The sequence below is a fragment of the Lissotriton vulgaris genome, chromosome 12 (genome assembly GCF_964263255.1).
Source record: "Lissotriton vulgaris chromosome 12, aLisVul1.2, whole genome shotgun sequence".
Taxonomy (NCBI): domain Eukaryota; kingdom Metazoa; phylum Chordata; class Amphibia; order Caudata; family Salamandridae; genus Lissotriton; species Lissotriton vulgaris.
In genome coordinates this window covers 464791491-464810485 of record NC_141700.1, presented here as the reverse complement: position 1 = coordinate 464810485, position 18995 = coordinate 464791491, and positions in this window count along the sequence as shown.

The following is an 18995-nucleotide window of genomic DNA, read 5'->3' as shown; positions in this document are numbered from 1 at the left end:
CCCAGTTCAGGCATGGCCATTTGCAAATCAGCCTTGACCCTGTGCCTCATGGGAACAGTACAGCCCTAACTGCCAAGCCATGTGTTCCCTGGACCGGAATCAAGCATCCTAGGACGAGTTTCTGGCTATCAGCCGTCATCAGCCAGGCTAGCTTGACTCCAGTGGCATAGTGAGCACGGGGCCCACGTCTGGGAATACCCTTCCCACATAGGGTGAACAGCAAAACACACAAGATGATGGACGGAATGTTGCACATTGGCAAAACATTCACCCCCAGTCAAAAATCTGGGTTTAATCCATCATTATTTTACTCACCACACCACCCCAGTTAAGACATGGCCATAGGCAAATCAGTCTTGACCCTGTGCCTTATGGGAACAGTCCAGCCCGAACTGCCAAGCCATGTCTTCCCTGGAATGGAATCAAGCATCCTAGCACTGGTTTCTGGCTATCAGCCGTCATCAGCCAGGATAGCTTGACTCCAGTGGCATAGTGAGCACGGGACCCACGTCTGGGCATACCCTTCCCACATAGGGCGAACAGCAAGACACACAAGATGATGGACGGAATGTTGCACATTGGCAAAACATTCACCCCAGTCACAGATCTGGGTTTAATCAATTGTTATTTTGCTCACCACGCCACCCCAGTTCAGACATGGCCATGTGAAGATCAGTCTTGACCCTGTGCCTCATGGGACCAGTCCAGCCTGAAGAGCCAATCCATGTCTTCCCTGGACCGGAATCAAGCATCCTAGGACTGGTTTCTGGCTATCAGCCATCATCAGCCAGGATAGCTTGACTCCAGTGGCATAGTGAGCACGGGACCAACGTATGGGCATATCCTTCCCACATACGCGCGAACAGAAAAACCCACAAGATGATGGACGGAATGTTGCACATTGGCAAAACATTCACCCCCAGTCACAGATCTGGGTTTCATCCATCGTTATTTTACTCACCACGCCACCCAAGGTCAGACATGGCCATATGCAAAACAGTCTTGACCCTGTGCCTCATGGGAACAGTCCAGGCCGAACCGCCAAGCCATGTCTTCCCTGGACCGGAATCAAGCATCCTAGGTCCGGTTTATGGCTATCAGCCGTCATCAGCTAGGATAGCTTGACTCCAGTGGAATATTAGCACGGTACCCAAGTCTGGGCATACTATTCCCACATAACGCGAACAGAAAAACACACATGATGATGGCTGGATTGTTGCACATTGGCAAAACATTCACCCCAAGTCACAGATGTGGGTTTAATCCATCGTTATTTTGCTCACAATGCCACCCCAGTTCAGACATGGCCATATGCAAATCAGTCTTGACCCTGTGCATCATGGGAACAGTCCATCCCGATCTTCCGAGCCACGTCTTCCCTGGACCGAAATCAAGCATCCTAGGACCGGTTTCTGGAAATCAGCCGTCATCAGCCAGGATAGCTCAACTCCAGTGGCATAGTGAGCACGGGACCCATGTCTGGGCATACCCTTCCCACATAGGGCGAACAGCAAAACACACAAGATGATGAACGAAATTTTGCATATTGGCAAAACATTCACCCCCAGTCACAGATAGTGGTTTAATCTATCATTATTTTGCTCACAACGCCACCCCAGTTCAGACATGGCCCTATGCAAATCAGTCTTGACCCTGTGCCTCATGGGAACAGTCTAGCCGGACCTGCCAAGCCATATCTTACCTGGACCGGAATAAAGCATCCTAGGACCGGTTTCTGACTATCAGCCATCATCAGCAAGGATAGCTTGACTCCTGTGGCATAGTGAGCACGGGACCCACGTATGGGCATAGCCTTCCCCCATAGAACGAACAGCAAAACACACAAGATGATGGACGGTATGTTGCACATTGGCAATACATTCACCCCCGTCACATATCTGGGGTTAATCCATCATTATTTTGCTCACCACGCCATCCCAGTTCAGGCATGGCCATATGCAAATCAGCCTTAACCCTGTGCCTCATGGGAACAGTACAGCCCTAACTGCCAAGCCATGTCTTCCCTGGACTGGAATCAAGCATCCTAGGACGGGTTTCTGGCTATCAGCCGTCATCAGCCAGGATAGCTTGACTCCAGTGGCATAGTGAGCACGGGGCCCACGTCTGGGAATACCCTTCCCACATAGGGTGAACAGAAAAACACACAAAATGATGGACGGAATGTTGCGCATTGGCAAAACATTCACCCCCAGTCGAAAATCTGGGTTTAATCCATCGTTATTTTACTCACCACGCCACCCCAGTTCAGACATGGCCATAGGCAAATCAGTCTTGACCCTGTGCCTCATGGGAACAGTCCAGCCCGAACTGCCAAGCCATGTCTTCCCTGGAATGAAATCAAGCATCCTAGGACTGGTTTCTGGCTATCAGCCGTCATCAGCCAGGATAGCTTGACTCCAGTGGCATAGTGAGCACAGGACCCAAGTCTGGGTATACCCTTCCCACATAGGGCGAACAGCAAGACACACAAGATGATGGACGGAATGTTGCACATTGGCAAAACATTCACCCCAGTCACAGATCTGGGTTTAATCAATCGTTATTTTGCTCACCACGCCACCCCAGTTCAGACATGGCCATATGCAGATCAGTCTTGACCCTGTGCCTCATGGGACCAGTCCAGCCTGAACAGCCAATCCATGTCTTCCCTGGACCGGAATCAAGCATCCTAGGACTGGTTTCTGGCTATCAGCCATCATCAGCCAGGATAGCTTGACTCCAGTGGCATAGTGAGCATGGACCCACGTATGGGCATATCCTTCCCACATAGCGGGAACAGAAAAACAGACAAGATGATGGACGGAATGTTGAACATTGGCAAAACATTCACCCCCAGTCACAGATCTGGGTTTCATCCATCGTTATTTTACTCACCACGCCACCCAAGTTCAGACATGGCCATATGCAAAACAGTCTTGACCCTGTGCCTCATGGGAACAGTCCAGGCCGAACCGCGAAGCCATGTCTTCCCTGCACCGGAATCAAGCATCCTAGGTCCGGTTTACGGCTATCAGCCGTCATCAGCCAGGATAGCTTGACTCCAGTGGCATAGTGAGCACGGGACCCACGTCGGGGCATACCCTTTCCACATAGGGCGAACAGCAAAACACACAAGATGATCAACAGAATGTTGCACATTGGCAAAACATTCATCCCCTGTCACAGATCTGGATTTAATCCATCGTTATTTTGCTCACCACGCCACCCTTGTTCAGACATGGCCATATGCAAATCAGTCTTGGCCATGTGACTCATGGGAACAGTCCAACCGGAACTGCCAAGCCATGTCTTCCCTAGACTGGAATCAAGCATCCTAGGACCGGTTTTGGCTATCAGCTGTCATCACCCAGGATAACTTGACTCCAGTGGCATAGTGAGCACGGGACCCACGTCTGGGCATATCCTTTCCACATAGGGTGAACAGCAAAACACACAAGATGATGGACGGAATGTTGCACATTGGCAAAACATTCACCCCCAGCCAGAGATCTGGGTTTAATCCATCGTTATTTCGCTCACCACGCCACCCCAGTTCAGAAATGGCCATTTGCAAATCAGTCTTGACCCTGTGCCTCATAAGAACAGTCTAGCCGGACCTGCCAAGCCATATCTTCCCTGGACCGGAATAAAGCATCCTAGGACTGGTTTCTGGCTATTAGCCGTCATCACCAAGGATAGCTTGACTCCTGTGGCATAGTGAGCACGGGACCCACGCATGGGCATACCCTTCCCACATAGGGCGAACAGCAAAACACACAAGATGATGGACGGAATGTTGCATATTGGCAAAACATTCACCCCCAGTCACAGATAGGGGTTTAATCCATCATTATTTTTCTCACCACGCCACCCCAGTTCAGACATGGCCATATGCAAATCAGTCTTGACCCTGTGCCTCATGGGAACAGTCTAGCCGGACCTGCCAAGCCATATCTCCCCTGGACCGGAATAAAGCATCCTAGGACGGGTTTCTGGCTATCAGCCATCATCAGCAAGGATAGCTTGACTCCTGTGGCATAGTGAGCACGGGACCCACGCATGGGCATACCCTTCCCACATAGGACGAACAGCAAAACACACAAGATGATGGACGGAATGTTGCACATTGGCAAAACATTCACCCCGTCACAGATCTGGGTTTAATCCATCATTATTTTGCTCACCACGCCATCCCAGTTCAGGCATGGCCATTTGCAAATCAGCTTTGACCCTGTGCCTCATGGGAACAGTACAGCCCTAACTGCCAAGCCATGTCTTCCCTGGACCGGAATCAAGCATCCTAGGACGGGTTTCTGGCTATCAGCCGTCATCAGCCAGGCTAGCTTGACTCCAGTGGCATAGTGAGCATGGGGCCCACGTCTGGGAATACCCTTCCCACATAGGGTGAACAGCAAAACACACAAGATGATGGACGGAATGTTGCACATTGGCAAAACATTCACCCCCAGTCAAAAATCTGGGTTTAATCCATCATTATTTTACTCACCACACCACCCCAGTTCAGACATGGCCATAGGCAAATCAGTCTTGACCCTGTGCCTTATGGGAACAGTCCAGCCCGAACTGCCAAGCCATGTCTTCCCTGGAATGGAATCAAGCATCCTAGGACTGGTTTCTTGCTATCAGCCGTCATCAGCCAGGATAGCTTGACTCCAGTGGCATAGTGAGCACGGGACCCACGTCTGGGCATACCCTTCCCACATAGGGCGAACAGCAAGACACACAAGATGATGGACGGAATGTTGCACATTGGCAAAACATTCACCCCAGTCACAGATCTGGGTTTAATCAATTGTTATTTTGCTCACCACGCCACCCCAGTTCAGACATGGCCATATGAAGATCAGTCTTGACCCTGTGCCTCATTGGACCAGTCCAGCCTGAAGAGCCAATCCATGTCTTCCCTGGACCGGAATCAAGCATCCTAGGACTGGTTTCTGGCTATCAGCCATCATCAGCCAGGATAGCTAAACTCCAGTGGCATAGTGAGCACGGGACCCACATATGGGCATATCCTTCCCACATAGAGCGAACAGAAAAACCCACAAGATGATGGACGGAATGTTGCACATTGGCAAAACATTCACCCCCAGTCACAGATCTGGGTTTCATCCATCGTTATTTTACTCACCACGCAACCCAAGGTCAGACATGGCCATATGCAAAACAGTCTTGACCCTGTGCCTCATGGGAACAGTCCAGGCCGAACCGCCAAGCCATGTCTTCCCTGGACCGGAATCAAGCATCCTAGGTCCGGTTTATGGCTATCAGACGTCATCAGCTAGGATAGCTTGACTCCAGTGGAATATTAGCACGGTACCCACGTCTGGGCATACTATTCCCACATAACGCGAACAGAAAAACACACATGATGATGGCTGGATTGTTGCACATTGGCAAAACATTCACCCCAAGTCACAGATGTGGGTTTAATCCATCGTTATTTTGCTCACAATGCCACCCCAGTTCAGACATGGCCATATGCAAATCAGTCTTGACCCTGTGCATCATGGGAACAGTCCATCCCGATCTGCCGAGCCATGTCTTCCCTGGACCGAAATCAAGCATCCTAGGACTGGTTTCTGGCTATCAGCCGTCATCAGCCAGGATAGCTTGACTCCAGTGGCATAGTGAGCACAGGACCCAAGTCTGGGTATACCCTTCCCACATAGGGCGAACAGCAAGACACACAAGATGATGGACGGAATGTTGCACATTGGCAAAACATTCACCCCAGTCACAGATCTGGGTTTAATCAATCGTTATTTTGCTCACCATGCCACCCCAGTTCAGACATGGCCATATGCAGATCAGTCTTGACCCTGTGCCTCATGGGACCAGTCCAGCCTGAACAGCCAATCCATGTCTTCCATGGACCGGAATCAAGCATCCTAGGACTGGTTTCTGGCTATCAGCCATCATCAGCCAGGATAGCTTGACTCCAGTGGCATAGTGAGCATGGACCCACGTATGGGCATATCCTTCCCACATAGCGCGAACAGAAAAACACACAAGATGATGGACGGAATGTTGCACATTGGCAAAACATTCACCCCCAGTCACAGATCTGGGTTTCATCCATCGTTATTTTATTCACCACGCCACCCAAGATCAGACATGGCCATATGCAAAACAGTCTTGACCCTGTGCCTCATGGGAACAGTCCAGGCCGAACCGCCAAGCCATGTCTTCCCTGGACCGGAATCAAGCATCCTAGGTCCGGTTTACGGCTATCAGCCGTCATCAGCCAGGATAGCTTGACTCCAGTGGCATAGTGAGCACGGGACCTACGTCGGGGCATACCCTTCCCACATAGGGCGAACAGCAAAACGCACAAGATGATCAACAGAATGTTGCACATTGGCAAAACATTCATCCCCTGTCACAGATCTGGATTTAATCCATCGTTATTTTGCTCACCACGCCACCCCTGTTCAGACATGGCCATATGCAAATCAGTCTTGGCCATGTGACTCATGGGAACAGTCCAGCCGGAACAGCCAAGCCATGTCTTCCCTACACTGGAATCAAGCATCCTAGGACCGGTTTCTGGCTATCCGCTGTCATCACCCAGGATAACTTGACTCCAGTGGCATAGTGAGCACGAGACCCACGTCTGGGCATATCCTTTCCACATAGGGCGAACAGCAAAACACACAAGATGATGGACGGAATGTTGCATATTGGCAAAACATTCACCCCAGTCACAGATAGGGGTTTAATCCATCATTATTTTTCTCACCAAGCCACCCGAGTTCAGACATGGCCATATGCAAATCAGTCTTGACCCTGTGCCTCATGGGAACAGTCTAGCCGGACCTGCCAAGCCATATCTTCCCTGGACCGGAATAATGCATCCTAGGACCGGTTTCTGGCTATCAGCCATCATCAGCAAGGATAGCTTGACTCCTGTGGCATAGTGAGCACGGGACCCACGTATGGGCATACCCTTCCCCCATAGGACGAACAGCAAAACACATAAGATGATGGACGGAATGTTGCACATTGGCAAAACATTCACCCCCGTCACAGATCTGGGTTTAATCCATCATTATTTTGCTCACCACACCATCCCAGTTCAGGCATGGCCATTTGCAAATCAGCCTTGACCCTGTGCCTCATGGGAACAGTACAGCCCTAACTGCCAAGCCATGTCTTCCCTGGACCGGAATCAAGCATCCTAGGACGGGTTTCTGGCTATCAGCCGTCATCAGCCAGGATAGCTTGATTCCAGTGGCATAGTGAGCACGGGGCCCACGTCTGGGAATACCCTTCCCGCATAGGGTGAACAGCAAAACACACAAGATGATGGACGGAATGTTGCACATTGGCAAAACATTCACCCCCAGTCAAAAATCTGGGTTTAATCCATCATTATTTTACTCACCACACCACCCCAGTTCAGACATGGCCATAGGCAAATCAGTCTTGACCCTGTGCCTTATGGGAACAGTCCAGCCCGAACTGCCAAGCCATGTCTTCCCTGGAATGGAATCAAGCATCCTAGGACTGGTTTCTGGCTATCAGCCGTCATCAGCCAGGATAGCTTGACTCCAGTGGCATAGTGAGCACGGGACCCACGTCTGGGCATACCCTTCCCACATAGGGCGAACAGCAAGACACACAAGATGATGGACGGAATGTTGCACATTGGCAAAACATTCACCCCAGTCACAGATCTGGGTTTAATCAATTGTTATTTTGCTCACCACGCCACCCCAGTTCAGACATGGCCATGTGAAGATCAGTCTTGACCCTGTGCCTCATGGGACCAGTCCAGCCTGAAGAGCCAATCCATGTCTTCCCTGGACCGGAATCAAGCATCCTAGGACTGGTTTCTGGCTATCAGCCATCATCAGCCAGGATAGCTAAACTCCAGTGGCATAGTGAGCACGGGACCCACGTATGGGCATATCCTTCCCACATAGAGCGAACAGAAAAACCCACAAGATGATGGACGGAATGTTGCACATTGGCAAAACATTCACCCCCAGTCACAGATCTGGGTTTCATCCATCGTTATTTTACTCACCACGCCACCCAAGGTCAGACATGGCCATATGCAAAACAGTCTTGACCCTGTGCCTCATGGGAACAGTCCAGGCCGAACCGCCAAGCCATGTCTTCCCTGGACCGGAATCAAGCATCCTAGGTCCGGTTTATGGCTATCAGCCGTCATCAGCTAGGATAGCTTGACTCCAGTGGAATATTAGCACGGTACCCACGTCTGGGCATACTATTCCCACATAACGCGAACAGAAAAACACACATGATGATGGCTGGATTGTTGCACATTGGCAAAACATTCACCCCAAGTCACAGATGTGGGTTTAATCCATCGTTATTTTGCTCACAATGCCACCCCAGTTCAGACATGGCCATGTGAAGATCAGTCTTGACCCTGTGCATCATGGGAACAGTCCATCCCGATCTGCCGAGCCACGTCTTCCCTGGACCGAAATCAAGCATCCTAGGACCGGTTTCTGGAAATCAGCCGTCATCAGCCAGGAAAGCTCAACTCCAGTGGCATAGTGAGCACGGGACCCATGTCTGGGCATACCCTTCCCACAAAGGGCGAACAGCAAAACACACAAGATGATGAACGAAATTTTGCATATTGGCAAAACATTCAACCCCAGTCACAGATAGTGGTTTAATCTATCATTATTTTGCTCACAACGCCACCCCAGTTCAGACATGGCCCTATGCAAATCAGTCTTGACCCTGTGCCTCATGGGAACAGTCTAGCCGGACCTGCCAAGCCATATCTTACCTGGACCGGAATAAAGCATCCTAGGACCGGTTTCTGACTATCAGCCGTCATCAGCAAGGATAGCTTGACTCCTGTGGCATAGTGAGCACGGGACCCACGTATGGGCATAGCCTTCCCCCATAGAACGAACAGCAAAACACACAAGATGATGGACGGTATGTTGCACATTGGCAAAACATTCACCCCCGTCACATATCTAGGTTTAATCCATCATTATTTTGCTCACCACGCCATCCCAGTTCAGGCATGGCCATATGCAAATCAGCCTTAACCCTGTGCCTCATGGGAACAGTACAGCCCTAACTGCCAAGCCATGTCTTCCCTGGACTGGAATCAAGCATCCTAGGACGGGTTTCTGGCTATCAGCCGTCATCAGCCAGGATAGCTTGACTCCAGTGGCATAGTGAGCACGGGGCCCACGTCTGGGAATACCCTTCCCACATAGGGTGAACAGAAAAACACACAAAATGATGGACGGAATGTTGCGCATTGGCAAAACATTCACCCCCAGTCGAAAATCTGGGTTTAATCCATCGTTATTTTACTCACCACGCCACCCCAGTTCAGACATGGCCATAGGCAAATCAGTCTTGACCCTGTGCCTCATGGGAACAGTCCAGCCCGAACTGCCAAGCCATGTCTTCCCTGGAATGAAATCAAGCATCCTAGGACTGGTTTCTGGCTATCAGCCGTCATCAGCCAGGATAGCTTGACTCCAGTGGCATAGTGAGCACAGGACCCAAGTCTGGGTATACCCTTCCCACATAGGGCGAACAGCAAGACACACAAGATGATGGACGGAATGTTACACATTGCCAAAACATTCACCCCAGTCACAGATCTGGGTTTAATCAATCGTTATTTTGCTCACCATGCCACCCCAGTTCAGACATGGCCATATGCAGATCAGTCTTGACCCTGTGCCTCATGGGACCAGTCCAGCCTGAACAGCCAATCCATGTCTTCCCTGGACCGGAATCAAGCATCCTAGGACTGGTTTCTGGCTATCAGCCATCATCAGCCAGGATAGCTTGACTCCAGTGGCATAGTGAGCATGGACCCACGTATGGGCATATCCTTCCCACATAGCGCGAACAGAAAAACAGACAAGATGATGGACGGAATGTTGCACATTGGCAAAACATTCACCCCCAGTCACAGATCTGGGTTTCATCCATCGTTATTTTACTCACCACGCCACCCAAGTTCAGACAAGGCCATATGCAAAACAGTCTTGACCCTGTGCCTCATGGGAACAGTCCAGGCCGAACCGCGAAGCCATGTCTTCCCTGCACCGGAATCAAGCATCCTAGGTCCGGTTTACGGCTATCAGCCGTCATCAGCCAGGATAGCTTGACTCCAGTGGCATAGTGAGCACGGGACCCACGTCGGGGCATACCCTTTCCACATAGGGCGAACAGCAAAACACACAAGATGATCAACAGAATGTTGCACATTGGCAAAACATTCATCCCCTGTCACAGATCTGGATTTAATCCATCGTTATTTTGCTCACCACGCCACCCTTGTTCAGACATGGCCATATGCAAATCAGTCTTGGCCATGTGACTCATGGGAACAGTCCAACCGGAACTGCCAAGCCATGTCTTCCCTAGACTGGAATCAAGCATCCTAGGACCGGTTTCTGGCTATCAGCTGTCATCACCCAGGATAACTTGACTCCAGTGGCATAGTGAGCATGGGACCCACGTCTGGGCATATCCTTTCCACATAGGGTGAACAGCAAAACACACAAGATGATGGACGGAATGTTGCACATTGGCAAAACATTCACCCCCAGCCAGAGATCTGGGTTTAATCCATCGTTATTTTGCTCACCACGCCACCCCAGTTCAGAAATGGCCATTTGCAAATCAGTCTTGACCCTGTGCCTCATAAAAACAGTCTAGCCGGACCTGCCAAGCCATATCTTCCCTGGACCGGAATAAAGCATCCTAGGACTGGTTTCTGGCTATTAGCCGTCATCACCAAGGATAGCTTGACTCCTGTGGCATAGTGAGCACGGGACCCACGCATAGGCATACCCTTCCCACATAGGGCGAACAGCAAAACACACAAGATGATGGACGGAATGTTGCATATTGGCAAAACATTCACCCCCCGTCACAGATAGGGGTTTAATCCATCATTATTTTTCTCACCACGCCACCCCAGTTCAGATATGGCCATATGCAAATCAGTCTTGACCCTGTGCCTCATGGGAACAGTCTAGCCGGACCTGCCAAGCCATATCTCCCCTGGACCGGAATAAAGCATCCTAGGACGGGTTTCTGGCTATCAGCCATCATCAGCAAGGATAGCTTGACTCCTGTGGCATAGTGAGCACGGGACCCACGTATGGGCATACCTTTCCCCCATAGGACGAACAGCAAAACACACAAGATGATTGACGGAATGTTGCACATTGGCAAAACATTCACCCCGTCACAGATCTGGGTTTAATCCATCATTATTTTGCTCACCACGCCATCCCAGTTCAGGCATGGCCATTTGCAAATCAGCCTTGACCCTGTGCCTCATGGGAACAGTACAGCCTTAACTGCCAAGCCATGTCTTCCCTGGACCGGAATCAAGCATCCTAGGACGGGTTTCTGGCTATCAGCCGTCATCAGCCAGGCTAGCTTGACTCCAGTGGCATAGTGAGCATGGGGCCCACGTCTGGGAATACCCTTCCCACATAGGGTGAACAGCAAAACACACAAGATGATGGACGGAATGTTGCACATTGGCAAAACATTCACCCCCAGTCACAGATCTGGGTTTCATCCATCGTTATTTTACTCACCACGCCACCCAAGGTCAGACATGGCCATATGCAAAACAGTCTTGACCCTGTGCCTCATGGGAACAGTCCAGGCCGAACCGCCAAGCCATGTCTTCCCTGGACCGGAATCAAGCATCCTAGGTCCGGTTTATGGCTATCAGCCGTCATCAGCTAGGATAGCTTGACTCCAGTGGAATATTAGCACGGTACCCACGTCTGGGCATACTATTCCCACATAACGCGAACAGAAAAACACACATGATGATGGCTGGATTGTTGCACATTGGCAAAACATTCACCCCAAGTCACAGATGTAGGTTTAATCCATCGTTATTTTGCTCACAATGCCACCCCAGTTCAGACATGGCCATATGCAAATCAGTCTTGACCCTGTGCATCATGGGAACAGTCCATCCCGATCTGCTGAGCCATGTCTTCCCTGGACCGAAATCAAGCATCCTAGGACTGGTTTCTGGCTATCAGCCGTCATCAGCCAGGATAGCTTGACTCCAGTGGCATGGTGAGCACAGGACCCAAGTCTGGGTATACCCTTCCCACATAGGGCGAACAGCAAGACACACAAGATGATGGACGGAATGTTGCACATTGGCAAAACATTCACCCCAGTCACAGATCTGGGTTTAATCAATCGTTATTTTGCTCACCATGCCACCCCAGTTCAGACATGGCCATATGCAGATCAGTCTTGACCCTGTGCCTCATGGGACCAGTCCAGCCTGAACAGCCAATCCATGTCTTCCCTGGACCGGAATCAAGCATCCTAGGACTGGTTTCTGGCTATCAGCCATCATCAGCCAGGATAGCTTGACTCCAGTGGCATAGTGAGCATGGACCCACGTATGGGCATATCCTTCCCACATAGCGCGAACAGAAAAACACACAAGATGATGGACGGAATGTTGCACATTGGCAAAACATTCACCCCCAGTCACAGATCTGGGTTTCATCCATCGTTATTTTATTCACCACGCCACCCAAGATCAGACATGGCCATATGCAAAACAGTCTTGACCCTGTGCCTCATGGGAACAGTCCAGGCCGAACCGCCAAGCCATGTCTTCCCTGGACCGGAATCAAGCATCCTAGGTCCGGTTTACGGCTATCAGCCGTCATCAGCCAGGATAGCTTGACTCCAGTGGCATAGTGAGCACGGGACCCACGTCGGGGCATACCCTTCCCACATAGGGCGAACAGCAAAACGCACAAGATGATCAACAGAATGTTGCACATTGGCAAAACATTCATCCCCTGTCACAGATCTGGATCTAATCCATCGTTATTTTGCTCACCACGCCACCCCTGTTCAGACATGGCCATATGCAAATCAGTCTTGGCCATGTGACTCATGGGAACAGTCCAGCCGGAACAGCCAAGCCATGTCTTCCCTACACTGGAATCAAGCATCCTAGGACCGGTTTCTGGCTTTCCGCTGTCATCACCCAGGATAACTTGACTCCAGTGGCATAGTGAGCACGAGACCCACGTCTGGGCATATCCTTTCCACATAGGGCGAACAGCAAAACACACAAGATGATGGACGGAATGTTGCACATTGGCAAAACATTCACCCCCGTCACAGATCTGGGTTTAATCCATCATTATTTTGCTCACCACACCATCCCAGTTCAGGCATGGCCATTTGCAAATCAGCCTTGACCCTGTGCCTCATGGGAACAGTACAGCCCTAACTGCCAAGCCATGTCTTCCCTGGACCGGAATCAAGCATCCTAGGACGGGTTTCTGGCTATCAGCCGTCATCAGCCAGGATAGCTTGATTCCAGTGGCATAGTGAGCACGGGGCCCACGTCTGGGAATACCCTTCCCGCATAGGGTGAACAGCAAAACACACAAGATGATGGACGGAATGTTGCACATTGGCAAAACATTCACCCCCAGTCAAAAATCTGGGTTTAATCCATCGTTATTTTACTCACCACACCACCCCAGTTCAGACATGGCCATAGCCAAATCAGTCTTTACCCTGTCCCTTATGGGAACAGTCCAGCCCGAACTGCCAAGCCATGTCTTCCCTGGAATGGAATCAAGCATCCTAGGACTGGTTTCTGGCTATCAGCCGTCATCAGCTAGGATAGCTTGACTTCAGTGGCATAGTGAGCACGGGACCCATGTCTGGGCATACCCTTCCCACATAATGCGAACAGAAAAACACACAAGATGATGGACGGATTGTTGCACATTGGCAAAACATTCACCCCAAGTCACAGATCTGGGTTTAATCCATCGTTATTGTGCTCGCAATGCCACCCCAGTTCAGACATGGTCATATGCAAATCAGTCTTGACCGTGTGCATCATGGGAACAGTCCAGCCCGAACTGCCAAGCCAGGTCTTCCCTGGACCGAAATCAAGCATCCTAGGACCGGTTTCTGGATATCAGCCGTCATCAGCCATGATAGCTCAACTCCAGTGGCATAGTGAGCACGGGACCTACGTCTGGGCATACCCTTCCCACATAGGGCGAACAGCAAAACACACAAGATGATGGACGAAATGTTGCACATTGGCAAAACATTCACCCCCGTCACAGATCTGGGTTTAATCCATCCTTATTTTGCTCACTACGCCACCCCAGTTCAGACATGGCCATATGCAAATCAGTCTTGACCCTGTGCCTCATGGGAACAGTCTAGCCGGACCTGCCAAGCCATATCTTCCCTGGACCGGAATAAAGCAACCTCGGACCGGTTTATGGCTATCAGCCATCATCAGGAAGGATAGCTTGACTCCTGTGGCATAGTGAGCAAGGGACCCACGTATGGGCATACCCGTCTGCCATAGGACAAACAGCAAAACACACAAGATGATGGACGGAATGTTGCACATTGGCAAAACATTCACCCCCGTCACAGATCTGGGTTTAATCCATCATTATTTTGCTCACCACGCCATCCCAGTTCAGGCATGGCCATATGCAAATCAGCCTTGACCCTGTGCCTCATGGGAACAGTACAGCCCTAACTGCCAAGCCATGTCTTCCCTGGACCGAAATCAAGCATCCTAGGACTGGTTTCTGGCTATCAGCCGTCATCAGCCAGGATAGCTTGACTCCAGTGGCATAGTGAGCACAGGACCCAAGTCTGGGTATACCCTTCCCACATAGGGCGAACAGCAAGACACACAAGATGATGGACGGAATGTTGCACATTGGCAAAACATTCACCCCAGTCACAGATCTGGGTTTAATCAATCGTTATTTTGCTCACCATGCCACCCCAGTTCAGACATGGCCATATGCAGATCAGTCTTGACCCTGTGCCTCATGGGACCAGTCCAGCCTGAACAGCCAATCCATGTCTTCCCTGGACCGGAATCAAGCATCCTAGGACTGGTTTCTGGCTATCAGCCATCATCAGCCAGGATAGCTTGACTCCAGTGGCATAGTGAGCATGGACCCACGTATGGGCATATCCTTCCCACATAGCGCGAACAGAAAAACACACAAGATGATGGACGGAATGTTGCACATTGGCAAAACATTCACCCCCAGTCACAGATCTGGGTTTCATCCATCGTTATTTTATTCACCACGCCACCCAAGATCAGACATGGCCATATGCAAAACAGTCTTGACCCTGTGCCTCATGGGAACAGTCCAGGCCGAACCGCCAAGCCATGTCTTCCCTGGACCGGAATCAAGCATCCTAGGTCCGGTTTATGGCTATCAGCCGTCATCAGCCAGGATAGCTTGACTCCAGTGGCATAGTGAGCACGGGACCCACGTCGGGGCATACCCTTCCCACATAGGGCGAACAGCAAAACGCACAAGATGATCAACAGAATGTTGCACATTGGCAAAACATTCATCCCCTGTCACAGATCTGGATCTAATCCATCGTTATTTTGCTCACCACGCCACCCCTGTTCAGACATGGCCATATGCAAATCAGTCTTGGCCATGTGACTCATGGGAACAGTCCAGCCGGAACAGCCAAGCCATGTCTTCCCTACACTGGAATCAAGCATCCTAGGACCGGTTTCTGGCTTTCCGCTGTCATCACCCAGGATAACTTGACTCCAGTGGCATAGTGAGCACGAGACCCACGTCTGGGCATATCCTTTCCACATAGGGCGAACAGCAAAACACACAAGATGATGGACGGAATGTTGCACATTGGCAAAACATTCACCCCCGTCACAGATCTGGGTTTAATCCATCATTATTTTGCTCACCACACCATCCCAGTTCAGGCATGGCCATTTGCAAATCAGCCTTGACCCTGTGCCTCATGGGAACAGTACAGCCCTAACTGCCAAGCCATGTCTTCCCTGGACCGGAATCAAGCATCCTAGGACGGGTTTCTGGCTATCAGCCGTCATCAGCCAGGATAGCTTGATTCCAGTGGCATAGTGAGCACGGGGCCCACGTCTGGGAATACCCTTCCCGCATAGGGTGAACAGCAAAACACACAAGATGATGGACGGAATGTTGCACATTGGCAAAACATTCACCCCCAGTCAAAAATCTGGGTTTAATCCATCGTTATTTTACTCACCACACCACCCCAGTTCAGACATGGCCATAGCCAAATCAGTCTTTACCCTGTCCCTTATGGGAACAGTCCAGCCCGAACTGCCAAGCCATGTCTTCCCTGGAATGGAATCAAGCATCCTAGGACTGGTTTCTGGCTATCAGCCGTCATCAGCTAGGATAGCTTGACTTCAGTGGCATAGTGAGCACGGGACCCATGTCTGGGCATACCCTTCCCACATAATGCGAACAGAAAAACACACAAGATGATGGACGGATTGTTGCACATTGGCAAAACATTCACCCCAAGTCACAGATCTGGGTTTAATCCATCGTTATTGTGCTCGCAATGCCACCCCAGTTCAGACATGGTCATATGCAAATCAGTCTTGACCGTGTGCATCATGGGAACAGTCCAGCCCGAACTGCCAAGCCAGGTCTTCCCTGGACCGAAATCAAGCATCCTAGGACCGGTTTCTGGATATCAGCCGTCATCAGCCATGATAGCTCAACTCCAGTGGCATAGTGAGCACGGGACCTACGTCTGGGCATACCCTTCCCACATAGGGCGAACAGCAAAACACACAAGATGATGGACGAAATGTTGCACATTGGCAAAACATTCACCCCCGTCACAGATCTGGGTTTAATCCATCCTTATTTTGCTCACTACGCCACCCCAGTTCAGACATGGCCATATGCAAATCAGTCTTGACCCTGTGCCTCATGGGAACAGTCTAGCCGGACCTGCCAAGCCATATCTTCCCTGGACCGGAATAAAGCAACCTCGGACCGGTTTATGGCTATCAGCCATCATCAGGAAGGATAGCTTGACTCCTGTGGCATAGTGAGCAAGGGACCCACGTATGGGCATACCCGTCTGCCATAGGACAAACAGCAAAACACACAAGATGATGGACGGAATGTTGCACATTGGCAAAACATTCACCCCCGTCACAGATCTGGGTTTAATCCATCATTATTTTGCTCACCACGCCATCCCAGTTCAGGCATGGCCATATGCAAATCAGCCTTGACCCTGTGCCTCATGGGAACAGTACAGCCCTAACTGCCAAGCCATGTCTTCCCTGGACCGGAATCAAGCATCCTAGGACGGGTTTCTGGCTATCAGCCGTCATCAGCCAGGATAGCTTGACTTCAGTGGCATAGTGAGCACGGAGCCCACGTCTGGGAATACCTTTCCCACATAGGGTGAACAGCAAAACACACAAGATGATAGACGGAATGTTGCACATTGGCAAAACATTCACCCCAGTCGTAAATCTGGGTTTAATCCATCGTTATTTTACTCACCACGCCACCCCAGTTCAGACATGGCCATAGGCAAATCAGTCTTGACCCTGTGCCTCATGGGAACAGTACAGCCCTAACTGCCAAGCCATGTCTTCCCTGGACTGGAATCAAGCATCCTAGGACGGGTTTCTGGCTATCAGCCGTCATCAGCCAGGATAGCTTGACTCCAGTGGCATAGTGAGCACGGGGCCCACGTCTGGGAATACCCTTCCCACATAGGGTGAACAGAAAAACACACAAAATGATGGACGGAATGTTGCGCATTGGCAAAACATTCACCCCCAGTCGAAAATCTGGGTTTAATCCATCGTTATTTTACTCACCACGCCACCCCAGTTCAGACATGGCCATAGGCAAATCAGTCTTGACCCTGTGCCTCATGGGAACAGTCCAGCCCGAACTGCCAAGCCATGTCTTCCCTGGAATGAAATCAAGCATCCTAGGACTGGTTTCTGGCTATCAGCCGTCATCAGCCAGGATAGCTTGACTCCAGTGGCATAGTGAGCACAGGACCCAAGTCTGGGTATACCCTTCCCACATAGGGCGAACAGCAAGACACACAAGATGATGGACGGAATGTTACACATTGCCAAAACATTCACCCCAGTCACAGATCTGGGTTTAATCAATCGTTATTTTGCTCACCATGCCACCCCAGTTCAGACATGGCCATATGCAGATCAGTCTTGACCCTGTGCCTCATGGGACCAGTCCAGCCTGAACAGCCAATCCATGTCTTCCCTGGACCGGAATCAAGCATCCTAGGACTGGTTTCTGGCTATCAGCCATCATCAGCCAGGATAGCTTGACTCCAGTGGCATAGTGAGCATGGACCCACGTATGGGCATATCCTTCCCACATAGCGCGAACAGAAAAACAGACAAGATGATGGACGGAATGTTGCACATTGGCAAAACATTCACCCCCAGTCACAGATCTGGGTTTCATCCATCGTTATTTTACTCACCACGCCACCCAAGTTCAGACAAGGCCATATGCAAAACAGTCTTGACCCTGTGCCTCATGGGAACAGTCCAGGCCGAACCGCGAAGCCATGTCTTCCCTGCACCGGAATCAAGCATCCTAGGTCCGGTTTACGGCTATCAGCCGTCATCAGCCAGGATAGCTTGACTCCAGTGGCATAGTGAGCACGGGACCCACGTCGGGGCATACCCTTTCCACATAGGGCGAACAGCAAAACACACAAGATGATCAACAGAATGTTGCACATTGGCAAAACATTCATCCCCTGTCACAGATCTGGATTTAATCCATCGTTATTTTGCTCACCACGCCACCCTTGTTCAGACATGGCCATATGCAAATCAGTCTTGGCCATGTGACTCATGGGAACAGTCCAACCGGAACTGCCAAGCCATGTCTTCCCTAGACTGGAATCAAGCATCCTAGGACCGGTTTCTGGCTATCAGCTGTCATCACCCAGGATAACTTGACTCCAGTGGCATAGTGAGCATGGGACCCACGTCTGGGCATATCCTTTCCACATAGGGTGAACAGCAAAACACACAAGATGATGGACGGAATGTTGCACATTGGCAAAACATTCACCCCCAGCCAGAGATCTGGGTTTAA